Source organism: Mirounga angustirostris, unplaced genomic scaffold (genome assembly GCF_029215605.1).
Source record: "Mirounga angustirostris isolate CCGP_5_RB_7025 unplaced genomic scaffold, mMirAng1.0.hap1 SCAF_2, whole genome shotgun sequence".
Lineage (NCBI taxonomy): Eukaryota > Metazoa > Chordata > Mammalia > Carnivora > Phocidae > Mirounga > Mirounga angustirostris.
In genome coordinates this window covers 146433788-146449862 of record NW_026991710.1, presented here as the reverse complement: position 1 = coordinate 146449862, position 16075 = coordinate 146433788, and the positions used below count along the sequence as shown (strand labels likewise).

Sequence of the window (16075 nt, the reverse complement as noted above, 5' to 3'; positions counted from 1 at the left end):
AAGTGTTTATTTTTATAGCCAATTTTTTTCCTCTACCAATTACATAGTTATTTATTAATACAAGACTGTACTACTATTTTCCTGATTTTTATTCCTTACTGCATCAAATACTTACTAAAAACATTAACTAGAGTAGGAAGTTTTGCTCAAATATGAAATAACAATTTTAAAAGTAAGAGATCAAATCCAGCTTCTGGTCCAGAGGCAGATTACAAATAAGTGAGCACTGATGCCTAATCCCTTCAGATACTAAATCCTCACCCATTCTTTGGCCTCCATCTGGGCTTTTAAATAATGATCCACTGATACAATGGCTTCTTTTAACATTCATGCTTTGCTTTCTTAATTAGGATGACTTTATAAAGAGTCTTGATATTTTTTAGGTTGAGACACCTCTGTTTCTCATATTTCTCTTGACTATTTTTGTGTTCTTACTCTTTGTTTATGACAATTAACATGAAACTGAAAAAATATCACAGAAGAAAAAATCCTGAAAATATTTTGATTGGCCTCTGTATTGAACAGTGGGATCTGGGGATACTTGAAGAAATCATTTGGGAACAAATGTTGGAAAAGTGACATTTTTGGTTCAATATTTTCTCATTTATAACTCACCTTTATTTGGGTCTTTCTTTAAAATCACTAGTAATCCACATTTTGGAACTAGCAATCTAGTTCTTGTGCATTTAGACATTCTTAAATGTCTATGAGTTTTTGTTACTTTTTTATGAGACAAATTTTCTTTCAACTACATATGTTAATCTTTTTGTGTTCTCTTTAAGAAGTTTGTTCATTTTTGCATATGACTCATAAGTAGCAATGTTGCTAAAGTCTCTTAGTTCTATGAGTGCAAATGACTGCGGCCTGGTTTTCTACATAGGTAATCACATGGGTTGGCAAATCAAAATTGGGCTGCTTCCTTTCCAATGTTTGTCTCTTATTTCTTTTTTATTCTTGTTTTGCATGGGATAAGACAACCAGTGCATGTTGAACAGAAGCTATTTCATTGATGCCCTTTTTTGACCTTGACTGTAATATCTGCCTTAAGATTTTCAGTAGATACCACTTGTGAAGTTCAGTGAATTCTATTTTCTTATTAAAGCTGACACATAATGTTACATTAGTTTCCAGTGCACAACAGAGTGACTCAACATCTCTATATGTTATGTTATGCTCACCAGAAGTGTAGGTACCATCTGTCATCATATAATGCTATTACTGTGCCTGTTACTCCCGTGATATTCATTCCATAACTGGAAGCCTGTACCTCCCACTCCTCTTCACCCATTTTGCCCATCCTTCCACACGCCTTCCCTCTGGCAACCATCAGTTTGTTCTCTGTATTTATAGGTCTGATTCTGATTTTGTTTATTCAATCTGTTTTGTTTTTTAGGTCTACATATGAGTGAAATCATAGGCCTTTCTCTTTCTCAGTCTGACTTAGCAATTCTATTCTATTCTTCATTCCTCAAAATATATATTGTTTTCTCCTTTTAATTGTTACCTCCATGAACTTGATTTTCAGTGTGTATATGATAATTGCATTCCATCGTTTTACCTGGAATATTTGTACTCATGTTTATAATTAAAATAAGTTCTTAATTTTCTTTCCTTTTTACTGAATTTCTAAAATATAGGATTCTAGGCCAAATTAGGATAGCTTTTTCTTTTCCTCCATTCTCTGATAAGCCATCAATGTGATTACAAAGTGGTAGAATAATAGAGTGATTTGGAATATAGCTCTGAAACCCATTATTTGAGTTAAATCCTGGTTCTGTCTCATATTAGCTGTATGACAGGGTAGATTAGTTAGTTTCTCTGGAGTGTGGTTTCTTCATCTGTAAGGTTAGGATAATAAAAGTTTCAATCTCAGTGGGTATTGTACTGATTCAAAGAATGTATGTAAAGTACTCAGAAGAGTGCCCAGCACATGGTATGCCCTCAATACATTTTAGCTAACTACAAAACAAATGTTGGCTAACAAATTGTAAGAAGATTATAAACAAAAGGCAAATAAGTGTGCAGTGAGGGTACAAGGTTTAAATTCTTTGTAGACATGTTATAAAAAAAGAAAAGTTCTATCAGTGTGAAAGAAAAAGTGAGTGATGTAAATTTCCCTCTATGGATAAGAATGGGCTGTTACTACTCCTGGTAACCTGTAAGGTAGATGCAGATGCCAGAAACAACTCATTCATGGAGCTTGGCTATTTGAGGGACAAATATATAAATTGATCCATACCTAGGAGGAATGGACAGTCCATGAAGGTGTGTGTGTGTGTGTATGTGTGTGTATTGTGTGTGTGTGTGTATATATATATATATAATTTATATATATTTATATATATAAATATAATTTTAAAATGGGAGCTATTGATCATTAATGATGCTGGTGAAAAACTTTTAGACTGAAAGATGGAAAATGCAGGACAGAGCATGGGTAAGGCAAGGACTCTAAAAAGGTGGCTGAGCATATGATCCAGAGAAAAAGGAGAGTAAATTATTTATTTTTTATGTAATCTCTACACCCAACATGGGGCTCAAACTCACAACCCTGAGATCAAGAGTGGCATGCTCTACCAACTGAGCCAGCCAGGTGCCCCTAGGAGAATAACTTATAAATAATAGGAAAGGGGAAAAACCATTGAAGAAGATTAGAGAAGCTTACAGATTTGGTGGCAGAAATTTTATTTACCCCATCCTACTGATTTCTTCTCCTTTTAAAATTGTGAAGTATCAGATAAGGTCAATTTTCAAGGGTGGAAGGAAGGATTGGGACCTATGGTTTTGATGAAAATGAAGATATATGGAATACTTATTACTTAAGCACCAACTTAATTTATATTTTTTTCTTTCTGTCAAAAGTCATCTAACTTTGCATGGTCCCACTGGAAGCTTGGGACTTGCAACAACTCTTTAATAAACATGTTTTGAAAATGGAAGTTCAGGGGTGCCTGGGTGGCTCAGTCGTTAGGCATCTGCCTTCAGCTCAGGTCATGATCACAGGATCCTGGAATCGAGTCCTGCATCGGGCTCCCTGCTCGGCGGAAAGCCTGCTTCTCCCTCTCCCACTCCCCCTCCTTGTGTTCCCTCTCTCCCTGTGTCTCTCTCTGTCAAATAAATAAAATCTTAAAAAAAAAAAGAAAGAAAATGGAATTTCACGTTCACTTGTGACACCAGGCATACAGTACAGACAAATAAGATACCACACTAAAATGACAAATCAGGGGGCGATTATTTAATGACAAATCAGGTGTGATTATTTTAAAGAATTAATCTTAGCATGCTCATTAAAGCTGAGCATATGGTTTCAAATTCTTCATTTCTTCTAAGATAACTACTTTTTTTCCCTTTAAATCTAGAGCTACAGATAATAAGACAACAGGTTAATTAGATTGATCAGTTGAAGTTCAGCCAGGAAAACAGAATTCACAAAAAGTACTTTAAACAGGGAATTTAATAGGCAACTGCCATATAAGCAGATAAGGGACAGTGAAGGCAGACCAGAGATTAGCAGGAAGCCACTTTCCCTCAGGTGTGGAAAACAAGGGCAGGGGTCAGTATTAACAGAGCTCAGCCATTGGGACTGCCAAGTAGGAGGGTAGGGGGACTAAAATCTGGGGAGAATGTGCAGAAGCTGATAAGGATGCTGCCCGATGCATAGAGAGCCAGGAAGAAATAGTCTAGCCTTTAGCCTCCTCCTTCTTTCCAATCCCTATCAGTGCCCCCAGATGGCCAAAATAAGCCCATGGCGATGGCTGGAGATCTTGGAAAGACTAGTTTTTTTGGAATACAGAGGTTAACAGAGAAAGGGCCAAGAGTGAATCTGATAGCAAATAGGCAAATGGCCAACACAATAGGAAGGTACTGTTATGAAAGAAAAGTAGAATGAATTTTTATTGTTTAGCAAATATTTACATTTCTTCCTAAGGGAAATAATGTTTTAAGTCATAAAACTAAGGGTGGAATCTTTCTTTCTTTCTTTCTTTTTCTTGTTCATTGTTTGGTACCTCATAAAATGTCATCAATATATCTATCATTAAAGTTACTGAAAATTATTTCTTATCACCACATCCTGCTATCTAACAATTTAGTTGATGCCTATAAAGACTTGATTGTCAAAAGGATAACATAAACCAATAAGCCAAAATGACAAATTTGGATTTATTCATTTAAAAAATTAGGTAAAAATCTATAATGGATTTGATTTATAATGGATCAATGGATATATAGGTAAACAGTTACTTTTTAAACCACACATCCAACTTTCTGAAAAACAAATCTTCCAGGTTTTTTATGTAAATTATAATAGTATCAGTTATTTTTCTCTTACATTTTATAATATTAATATATGAAGTGTAAGTCATTAAGATTATTTATGAAATAGTTATTTGTTGTTGGGACTATTAGCTGGTATAGAAATTCAATTCTCTTCCTATTGTTTTTTATTTAAATTAAAAATGAATTAAATGTGCTTATATTCTCATCTTATTCCAAAACTAATTTTAAAGCAAGGTAAATCTGGGGAATTATTTCTACATGCCAATATATTATTTCTACACTAGTACCTCTAAACCTCCTATGACGCTACAATTGCAGATACCTTGAATGAAAAATTTTTGACTCATTTACATCTGATGCATTTTCAGTTGAGAAAATTAATCTTTCTGATGCTTCCTTGTCTGAATGCATATTAATCCATTATAAACTACCTAGCTGAATCATAGAATTGTATGCATTTCATTGTGAAAGTCAGCAAAAAATAAAAAAATGTGGTGCTTCTATCCTTGATGTTAAACAATAATTACAGCTATTGTGTTTGCTATAATAATTTGATGGCCAGACATAAATGTTTTTAACTATTCCTAATTTGTTTCATATTACATATTACAACCTTTGCTTATAGCTGATTTAAATATTTTCAAGATTATAAACCAGATAAAATATAGCAGGATTTAAAAAAATATTCTTGCTCTTTTTGATACTTTTGCTCAAAAACAAGTCATTTGTGAATGTTATATGGCAAGTTAGTCAACTGATATATAACAAAAGAAAAGTTTCAGCATATTCATTAAAATTTTATTGTTATTATAAATATTTCCATTTTCAGGTATTTCACGACAAAAAGGAACTGGGTTTATGAACATTTAAAATAAGTATATAATACGTTTACATTTCTACAGTAAATTAGGTATTTTGTGGTTCAAAGATTCAGATATAACTTATTATATGTGGCAAAGACATCAATTTCCCAATTTGCCAGCAGTGACTGATGTTTATAACTTCCTTTAAAAAGAGCATATACTTATTTATTGAGTTACCAAATTTACTAAGTTTTCAATGACAGCCCCAGTTTTTAATAGTCTATTCATTCTTCCCAAGAAAACATCAAAATGCCCTGGAATTCAAATATGTGATGGGTTTTATCAAGTCAAACATCTTGTAAATACTATATAAATGTAATAATCTGTCAAAGTACAGTAGTAAGATAAAGGTGATTGAGTAATTACGATCCCATTTTTAGGGATATCACTGTAAAATAAACCTTGAACCCAATAGAAGGTTTGCAATTAAGTCAGCTACTACAATATGCTTTACTGGGTGGTGGCACTCAGAAATGGGGCAAAACATAGGCCTCAGAATTATCTCACCTAAAACAAGGAAGTTGGGTTATTTTAAAATGATTCTTTCAGTCACTTCCAGTCAGTAAGGGATGTTGTACTCACTGCAGACAGCATTAGTAATATAATTTGTGGAGCCCCGGGCATAATGAAAAAGTGGAGACCTAGTCAAGTACAGGGAAATCAAGCTCCCCTTCCCATGGACCTACTGCCCCTAACCCACTGTGGGCAGGGAACCCCCAAAGGACTGAATTCCCTGGCTGGCTGGAACATGTTCTACACCTGGATGGGGCAGGCAAGATGCCTTGGCTAGGGCGCCTGGGTGGCTCAGTTGGTTAAGCGACTGCCTTCGGCTCAGGTCATGATCCTGGAGTCCCTGGATAGAGTCCCGCATCGGGCTCCCTGCTCGGCAAGGAGTCTGCTTCTCCCTCTGACCCTCCCCCCTCTCATGTGCTCTCTCTCTCAAATAAATAAATAAATAAATCTTTAAAAAAAAAAGATGCCTTGGCTAAATATGCCACTGAGTTAACAACTCAAGCAGGGATTGGTCACTGCCCTGTTCCCAAGATGCTGCTGGGCACACATCCAACTCTCCAGGCATCTTTGCTAAGTCCTACATTGGGATGTCGACGGTGAAGTTGAAATGCATATGCATGCCCTCCTATCTTCCCTCCCTCATTTCTTAGAGAACTGGTTTTCTCCGCAGGGAGGGCAGCAACAGTTGCTAGGTAGAACTGAAGAACCAGCCAAGATTCAATCCAATAGAAAGAGGAAAGTAGGGTTTGGTGAGACCATGTGAGCTAAGATTCTAAGCAACCCCATCTCCACCTCCTTCACTGCACTCTCCATTATCCCAGAGACTTCATTTACGAAACGCAAATTCAAGGACTGCATTTTTAAGGATTTCAAGAACGGCAACAAAGGGCATTTCACAGTTCTGAGTACAGGCTCATGAAATTGGCTCTGACTACTGGGCATCTTTCCATGGTTCTGAAAAGCTTTCAGGCAGGACATGTAGACACTGGAAGTTTTCTGGGGCACAAGGGATACAGCAGCATTTGCTATAGGAGAACACATCAACTTTGGAAGTCTCATGTAAATATTTTTACTCATCAGAATTTAGAAAGGAAAACACTTAGAAAGGTTTGCTCTTCAAAATAAGAGAATTATAAGATAAATACTCATTATGATTCAGAATTTGCACATCAATTACAGAGAAAAAGTTATGTTTATTGTATGACTCACCCAAAATTTTCGCAGCAAATTTTGAAGCCTATCTCAATTATCCCTTGATTTACTGAGGGGTTGATGTGGAGACCATGGGTAGAATACTTGAATGGGCTCTTCCTGAAGAGGCATGGGACCTTTCAAAATTTTTATTATTTATTTTTTTAATATGATCATTTTTATGACCATTCTGAAATTATACCTTAATAAGTACTTATTAGTCAAAATAAGAGTGGGAAAAATATATTTGAAAATGAAAAATGTTTGAATAGATTCAAATATTCTCATCATAACACTAATAGTCTAAAAATGAGAACATTCATAGTTTCAGAAAATTCAATATGGAAATTAAAAAAAAATAGCATATAAAGCAATTAGTAGTTAGGAGTAGTTTTTACTCCTCAAAAGACTGACCAGAAGCGTACATTGTTTCTTTGTAATTTATAGGCCTTTTCTCTCAGGTAGCTTATCATTATTATTTTGTTTTATATACTACAATTTTTTCATAGTGATGCAACTAGATATGGATTCATCTTTATGTATCTTACTTGGAGCCTTTGTACATTTCAACTGAAGACCCCAGAGTAACAGTGGTTTAAAAAAAATTCAGATGCATTATCAATTTTGGATTGCTTTATTTCTTCATTTCCTCTTTTATTTTGTTCTTGATTTTACTTTCAATATGTTTAAGTCTTACAGGTGTTAACTTCTCTTTCATATCACATCTCTACAGGCTGCTTTCTGAACAAATTTCTTAATGCTCTCTTAACCATACCTGTCTTTTAAACTGTGTTCCCCATATATTTATCTAATTGGTGAGGGTTTCTTTTTTTCTTTTTTCCTGTTTACTAATTGAATAATTTTAATTTATTTTTATTTCTAGTAGTTCTTTGGATTTTTTTTCCTACACCTAACTGCTTCTGTTTCATAATGCCTGCTTCTTTTTCATGCTTATTATTACTCTATCCATTTTTAGAAAATGAACAGATTAATTTTTTAAAAAATTATTTTTTTAAAATTTTACTTGGAATTAATAAACCAACTAATTATCTACTTACCTCATTTGTTTTGGAATTTTGTTTTGCAAAATTCTCCTTGTGCTTCTCTCTCCCCTTCTTTTTCTTTGTCCCTCTCTCTAACCCTCCCTATCTAGATGTTCGTCGTCACCTCCAACTAACACTTTTTTTCCCCCTCAAATCTAAAATTAGCATTCATCCTACAGATTGCAGTTTCTATCCAACAATGATTTTAGAAATATGGTTGATCTAGACGCTCTCCAGGGGAGGTTTGGCCTCCCTGGGCTCCCAGTAAGTACGAAAGCTTCCCAATTTTCCTGGTACAACTGCAGCCTCCCCATCCAGGGACATCATCCACACTGTCAGACCAGGTGGTAACATTTGCAACCTCCTTTCAGGTCAGGCAAACTCTGCCTCAAGCTTTATTTTCTAGCAGTAAACCTGACTTTGTTCTCCAAATTGATAGGAATTGCCTCTAGTTCCTGTTACCTTGAGTTCCCAGGTGCCTGCAACTTTCTCTTTCCCTGAGCCCAGTAGGCCCCTACCTTCAACTCTAATTGTTGAGTTGTGTCTTTTTTCCAACTTCTGGTCCTTGGAGATGTCTATCTTGTTTTTGGCTGGGCTGTGTAAATTTTTTTTTCTTTTATATTTTTTCTATCATTGTGATATATTTTGAAAGAAGCAGAGGTGACATAATTATCCTTAAAGTATGAATTTATAATACTTTCTATATCAAAGCCTTGATGATTACAAAGTAGGAAAACATTGAAGTTGATTTGATATCATGTTAAGGATGTTAATGATGGTTAAACAAAATGCTGTTTATGTGTCTGGCCATGGTACAATGCCCACTAACCTGGGTATAGTTCAGATATTCTGACATTTGAATCACATATAAACCTAGTAATATTCTTACAGTATCTCCATTTTATAGTTGAGGAAACCTAGTAAAGTAAGCTTAAGTGACCTGCCTGATGTCAAAGAACTGAGAAGTGACAGAGCAGAAATATAAAAACTTACTTTCTGACACTGACATTTTATATCATACCACACCCTCTTCTTGTTAATTAAAAATTAAAAGATGCATATCATGACTATAGTTCAATGAAAAGATTTTTTTATTTTGACTTCATATGTAATCCAGAAATTGTTTTCCGAGCCAAGAAACTGCCCACCATTTTGCAACATGAAACAACTGGGACATACTTTTGGGTTTTATTATTATTATTTTAATGTCTATCTATGCTACAGAAGTTGTGATGATTAAAATCAAGTTACAGTTAAAATTATCCTTCATTGTCAGAATGACTCTGGAGACTCTAAATTTTTTGGTTTTTGTTTTCTCTTTTGTTTTGTATTGGTTTCCTAGCTTGGAATAATTTAGATAATATTGTAATTAACAGTTTTTAGAGTTTGGCTAAATCTCAACTGTGACCCCATCTGTGACAGGGACCAAGTAAATGCTCATGAAACTTGTCTCCTTCTCTTTGATGCACAGCTGAACTACTATAACGAGCCCCTTATGTGAAGATGTGACTCTGTCTTGTACTTGAAATGTGAGCTGAGCAGATGGGTTACTACTGAGACAGTTTAGAGAGGATGTGCCTTCCCCACACATTCTCTATTCCAGCTCCCTGAATGCTTGATGGTATCTGGGCCACAGAATGAATGGAGCCTGAATCTTCGAACCAATTCCTGAAGAGGAATCCCAAAAGAGATTCATTCAACCAGAAGACCACTGAATTTAGATAGATGGAAATAAACTTTTTAACCACAGAGATTTTTAGGGATGTTGTAGCAGTGAATTTTAATAATTAGCATATATGACTAATTGCATATTCCTAGAGTCTTTTAAAATGGTAAGTATGTAATCATTTTTCAATGTTTTATGTTAGCTATTTAAGTTTAAATGCAAATTTTTCTATGAAAATGATACATTTCCTTGTAGGTTTTATTTGTTGCCACAGATTTGTCAGCATAATATAGACTACAAACCTTAATAAATATACACAAAACATAAAACAATAGACTATGTAATAATCTGTCTTGAAAATAAAGATTTTTTAGGTTTTTTTTGGGTGGGGAAAGATGGTGGAGCAGTAGGGGACCTTATTTCAACTGGTCGCCGGAATTGAGCTGGATATCTACCAGACCACTCTGAGCACCACGAAACCAGCCTGAGATGTAAGAAGATCTGGACCTCTACAAACAGAATATCGCAGGAGGTTGGTTTTGAGGTATGAAACGGGGAGCCGTGATTCTGCGGGCAGATATCGGAGGATAAACGGCAGGAGGAGGGTGCCTGGCCGTAGGGATCCTACACTGCCGGTGAGTGACAGCCTCGCATGCTGCAGACAGGGCACAGACTTGCAGACTGGTAGCGGCGGGGAAAGGACTTTAGGGCAGCCCCTGGGGTGGAAACCTGGAGCGGCGGGGTCACGCCTGCGAACTGCAGCCCCTGGGACGGAAATCCGGAGTGGCGGGGTCACACAGGCGTGTGAACTGGGAGGGGCTGGTGGTTTTAGAAGCACAAAGGGCAGAGATGTGCTCCGACCTGGAGGCAGGACTGGGAGCGCTGTGGAGGGGCGCACAACCCAGGACACTGCAGTTTATAGCAGCACGGACAGAAATGGAGACAGTGTGGCTGGGAGAGCTCACTGAAGAACAGACTGCGGTCTCTCTGCTCTGAGGCAGAGGGTTGGAAATGGTCTCATCTGCTCTGACTTGCGGAAGAGACGCAGAAAGCCACCAGGGAAAGCCGCCAGAGAACAAAACCCCCAAAACTGATTCCCGCTGAGCCCATCCCCCACCACAGGGGCGCAGGGCAACTCCGCCCTATAGGGTTGCCTGAGTAACCACGCAGCAGGCCCCTCCTGCAGAAGACAGGCTGGGAAAACAAGAAGCCAGCAACCCTAAGGTCCCAAGAAAACAGGTGCATCTTGCTTGGGTTCTGGTCAATAATTTGGACTCTATACATTCCCTCAAACACCCATCAACAGAATGACTAGGAGGAGGAGCCCCCAAAATGAAAAGACTCAGAGATTATGACTTATGCAGCAGATTTACAAATGGATGCAGATATAACCAAGATGTTGGAGATGGAATTCAGGCTAGCAATTGTGAAGACAATGGCTAGAATGGAGAAATCAATTAATGGCAATATAGAGTCTCTAAGGGCAGAAATAAAATGTGAATTGGCAGAACTTATAAATGCTATCAGTGAGATCCAATCCAATCTAGGTAATCTAACAGCTAGGGTAACTGAGGCAGAAGAGAGAATAAATAACCTGGAAGACAATATAATAGATAAAAAGGGAAAAGAGGAGGCCAGAGAAAAACAACTCAGAATCCATGAAAATAGAATCAGAGAAGTAAGTGACACCATGAAGCATTCCAATGTCAGAATAATGGGAATCCCGGAGGGAATGGAGAGAGAGAGAGGACTAGAAGATGTATTTGAGCAAATCGTAGCTGAGAACTTCCCTAATCTGTGGAATGAAACAAACATTCGAGTCCTAGAGGCAGAGAGGACCCCTCCTAAGATCAAGGAAAACAGCCCAACGCCCCAGCATGTAATAGTAAAACTTGCAAATCTTAGAACCAAGGAAACCATCTTAAGGGCAGTTAGGGGGAAGAGATTCCTTACGTACAGAGGGAGGAACATCAGAATAACATCAGACCTATCCACAGAGACCTGGCAAGCTAGAAAGGCCTAGCAAGACATATTCAGGGTACTAAATGAGAAGAACATGCAGCCAAGAATACTTTATCTGGCAAGGCTTTCATTTAGAATGGATGGAGAGATGCAGAGCTTCCACAACTGGCAGAAATTGAAAGAATATGTGATCACTAAGCCGGCCTTGCAAGAAATATTAAGGGGGGTTCTATTAAAGGAGAAAGACCCCAAGAGTGATATACAACAGAAATTTACAAGGACAATCTATAAAAACAATGTCTTCACAGGCAACATGATGACAATCAATTCATATCTTTCAATAATCACTCTCAACGTGAATGGTCTAAACGCTCCCATAAAACGGCACAGGGTTGCAGATTGGATAAAAAGACAGGACCCACCCCTATGCCATCTACAAGAGACTCATTTTGAACCTAAAAATACATCCAGACTGAAAGTGAAGGGATGGAGATCCATCTTCCATGCCAGCGGACCTCAAAAGAAAGCTGGGCTAGCAATTCTTATATCAGACAAATTAGATTTTAAACTAAAATCTGTAATAAGAGACACAGAAGGACACTATATCATTCTTAAAGGGTCTATCCAACAAGAAGATCTAACAACTGTAAATATCTATGCCCCCAATATGGGAGCAGCCATCTACATAAGCCAACTGTTAACCAAAATAAAGAGTCATATTGATAACAATACGTTAATTGTAGGCGACCTCAATACTCCACTCTCAGCAATGGACAGATCATCTAAGCAGAAAATCAACAAGGAAACAAGAGCTTTGAATGATACATTGGACCAGATGGACCTCATAGATATTTACGGAACTTTCCACCCTAAAACAACAGAATACTCATTCTTCTCGAGCACACATGGAACTTTCTCCAGAATAGACCATATACTGGGTCACAAATCAGGTCTCAACCAATACCAAAAGACTGAGATTATTCCCTGCATATTCTCAGACCACAATGCTCTAAAACTGGAACTCAATCACAAGAAAAAATTTGGCAGAAATTCAAACACTTGGAAGCTAAAGACCACTCTGCTCAAGAATGTTTGGGTCAACCAAGAAATCAAAGAACTTAAACAATTCATTGAAATCAGTGAGAACGAAAACACATCGGTCCAAAACCTATGGGATACTGCAAAGGTGGTCCTAAAGGGGAAATACATAGCCATCCAAGCCTCACCCAAAAAAATAGAAAAATCCCAAATTCACCAATTAACTCCACACCTTAAAGAACTAGAGAAAAAGCAACAAACGATGCCTAAGCCACACATTAGAAGAGAAATAATTAAAATTAGAGCAGAAATCAATGAATTAGAAACCAGAAACACAGTAGATCAGATCAACAAAACTAGAAGTTGGTTCTTTGAAAGAATTAATAAGATCGATAAACCACTGGCCAGACTTATCCCAAAGAAAAGAGAAATGACCCAAATTAATAAAATTATGAATGAAAGGGGAGAGATCACGACTAACACCAAGGAAATAGAAACAATTATTAGAAATTATAATCAACAACTATATGCCAACAAACTGAGCAATCTGGATGAAATGGAGGCCTTCCTGGAAACCTATAAGCTGCCAAGACTGAAACAGGAAGAAATTGACAACCTGAATAGGCCAATAACCAGTAACGAGATTGAAGCAGTGATCAAAAACCTCCCCAAAAACAAGAGTCCAGGGCCTGATGGATTCCCTGGGGAATGCTACCAAACATTCAAAGAAAAAATAATATCTATTCTACTGAAGCTGTTTCAAAAAATAGAAACAGAAGGAAAACTTCCACACTCATTCTATGAGGCCAGCAGTACCTTAATCCCCAAACCAGGCAAAGATCCCATCAAAAAGGAGAATTTCAGACCGATATCCCTGATGAATATGGATTCCAAAATCCTCAACAAAATCCTAGCTAATAGGATCCAACAATACAGTAAAAGGATCATCCACCATGACCAAGTGGGATTTATCCCCGGGATGCAAGTGTGGCTCAACATTCGCAAATCAATCAATGTGATAGAACACATTAATAAGAGGAGGGAGAAGAACCATATGGTCCTCTCAATTGATGCAGAAAAAGCATTTGACAAAATACAACATCCTTTCCTGATTAAAACTCTCCAGAATATAGGGATAGAGGGAACATTCCTCAAGTTCATAAAATCCATCTATGAAAAACCCACAGCAAATATCATCCTCAATGGGGAAAAGCTGAGAGCCTTTCCCCTAAGATCAGGAACACATCAAGGATGCCCACTCTCGCCACTATTGTTCAACATAGTACTAGAAGCCCTAGATTGCTGGTGCTAATGAAAAGACACTTCTCTGAAAAAGACATACAAATTGTCTGATTAGACAACAAAAAGAAATAAAAGGTAAATTTGAATACCTTTCATGATACTTTATGTGGAAAACCCAAAAGATTCCACCCCCAAATTACTAGAACTCATCCAGCAATTCAGTAATGTGGCAGGATACAAAATCAATGCACAGAAATCAGTTGCTTTCTTATACACTAACAACGCAACTGTAGAAAGAGAAATTAGAGAAATGATTCCATTTACAATAACACCAAAAACCATAAGATACCTCAGAATAAACCTAACCAAAGAGGTAAAGGATCTATACTCTAGGAACTACAGAACACTCATGAAAGAAATTAAAGAAGATGCAAAAAGATGGAAAAATATCCCATGCTCATGGATCGGAAGAATAAACATTGTTAAAATGTCTATGCTACCCAGAGCAATCTATACCTTCAATGCCATCCTGGTCAAAATTCCAATGACATTTTTCAAAGTGCTGGAACAAACAATCCTAAAATTTGTATGGAATCAGAAAAGACCCCAAATTGCCAAGGAAATGTTGAAAAAGAAAAATAAAGCTGGGGGCATCACGTTGCCCGATTTCAAATTATATTACAAACTGTGATCACCAAGACAGCATGGTACTGGCACAAAAACAGACATATAGACCAATGGAACAGAATAGAGAACCCAGATATAGACCCTCAACTCTATGGTCAAATAATCTTTGACAAAGCAGGAAAAAACATGCAATGGAAAAAAGACCGTCTCTTCAATAAATGGTGCTGGGAAAATTGGAGCCACATGCAGAAGAATGAAACTCGACCATTCTCTAACACCATTCACAAAGATAAACTCAAAGTGGATGAAAGACCTCAATGTGGGACAGGAATCCATCAAAATCCTAGAAGAGAATATAGGCAGTAACCTCCTTGACATTGCCCACAGCAACTTCTTTCAAGATACATCTCCAAAAGCTAGTGAAACAAAAGCAAAAATAACTTTTGGGACTTCATCAAGATAAAAAGCTTCTGAACTTTTGGGACTTCATCAAGATAAAAAGCTTCCGCACAGCAAAGGAAACATCAACAAAACAAAGAGGCAACCCACAGAATGGGAGAAGATATCTGCAGATGACACTACAGATAAAGGGCTGGTATCCAAGGTCTATAAGGAACTTCTCAAACTCAACACCCAAAAAACAAATAATCAAGTCAAAAAGTGGGCAGAAAATATGAAAAGACACTTCTCTGAAGAAGACATACAAATGGCCAACAGACACATGAAAAAATGTTCATCATCATTAGCCATCAGGGAAATCCAAATCAAAACCACACTGAGATACCACCTTACACCAGTTAGAATGGCAAAAATGGACAAGGAAAGAAACAACAAATGTTGGAGAGGTTGTGGAGAAAGGGGAAGCCTCTTACACTGTTGGTGGGAATGCAAGTTGGTACAGCCACTTTGGAAAACAGTGCGGAGGTTCCTCAAAACTTTAAAAATAGAGCTACCCTATGACCCAGCAATTGCACTCCTGGGTATTTATCCCAAAGACACAGATGTAGTGAAAAGAAGGGCCATATGCACCCCAATGTTCATAGCAGCAATGTCCGCAATAGCCAAACTGTGGAAAGAGCTGAGATGCCCTTCAACAGATGAATGGATAAAGAAGATGTGGTCCATATATACAATGGAATATTACTCAGCCATCAGAAAAGATGAATACCCAACTTTTACATCCTCATGGATGGGACTGGAGGAGATTATGCTAAGTGAAATAAGTCAAGCAGAGAAAGTCAATTATCATATGGTTTCACTTATTTGTGGAACATAAGGAATAACATAGAGGACATTAGGAGAAGGAAGAGAAAAATTGGTGTGGGGGAGATTGGAGGGAGAGATGAACTATGAGAGACTATGGACTCTGAGAAACAAACAGGGTTTTAGTGGGAAGCGGGGAGGGGGGATTGGTTATCCCGGTGATGGGTATTAAGGAGGGCACATACTGCATGGAGCACCAGGTGTTATACAAAAACAATGGATCGTGGATCACCACATCAAAAACCAATGATGTATTGTATGGTGACTAACATAACATAATAAAATTAAAAAAAAAAAAGAAAAGAAAGATTTTTTAAAAATTGCATTAAAATCCAGGAATATATCATAAGAGTTATATTTAATGGCCAAGCTGAGTTTATTCCAAGACA

At 37.2% G+C, this 16075-nt stretch overlaps 1 protein-coding gene across 2 annotated transcripts in view; it reads right to left on the bottom strand.

Moving 5' to 3' along the window:
- Nucleotides 1–16075, bottom strand: part of GALNTL6 (polypeptide N-acetylgalactosaminyltransferase like 6) — a 1204984-nt gene that overhangs the window by 991844 nt on the left and 197065 nt on the right. The window lies entirely within an intron of this gene.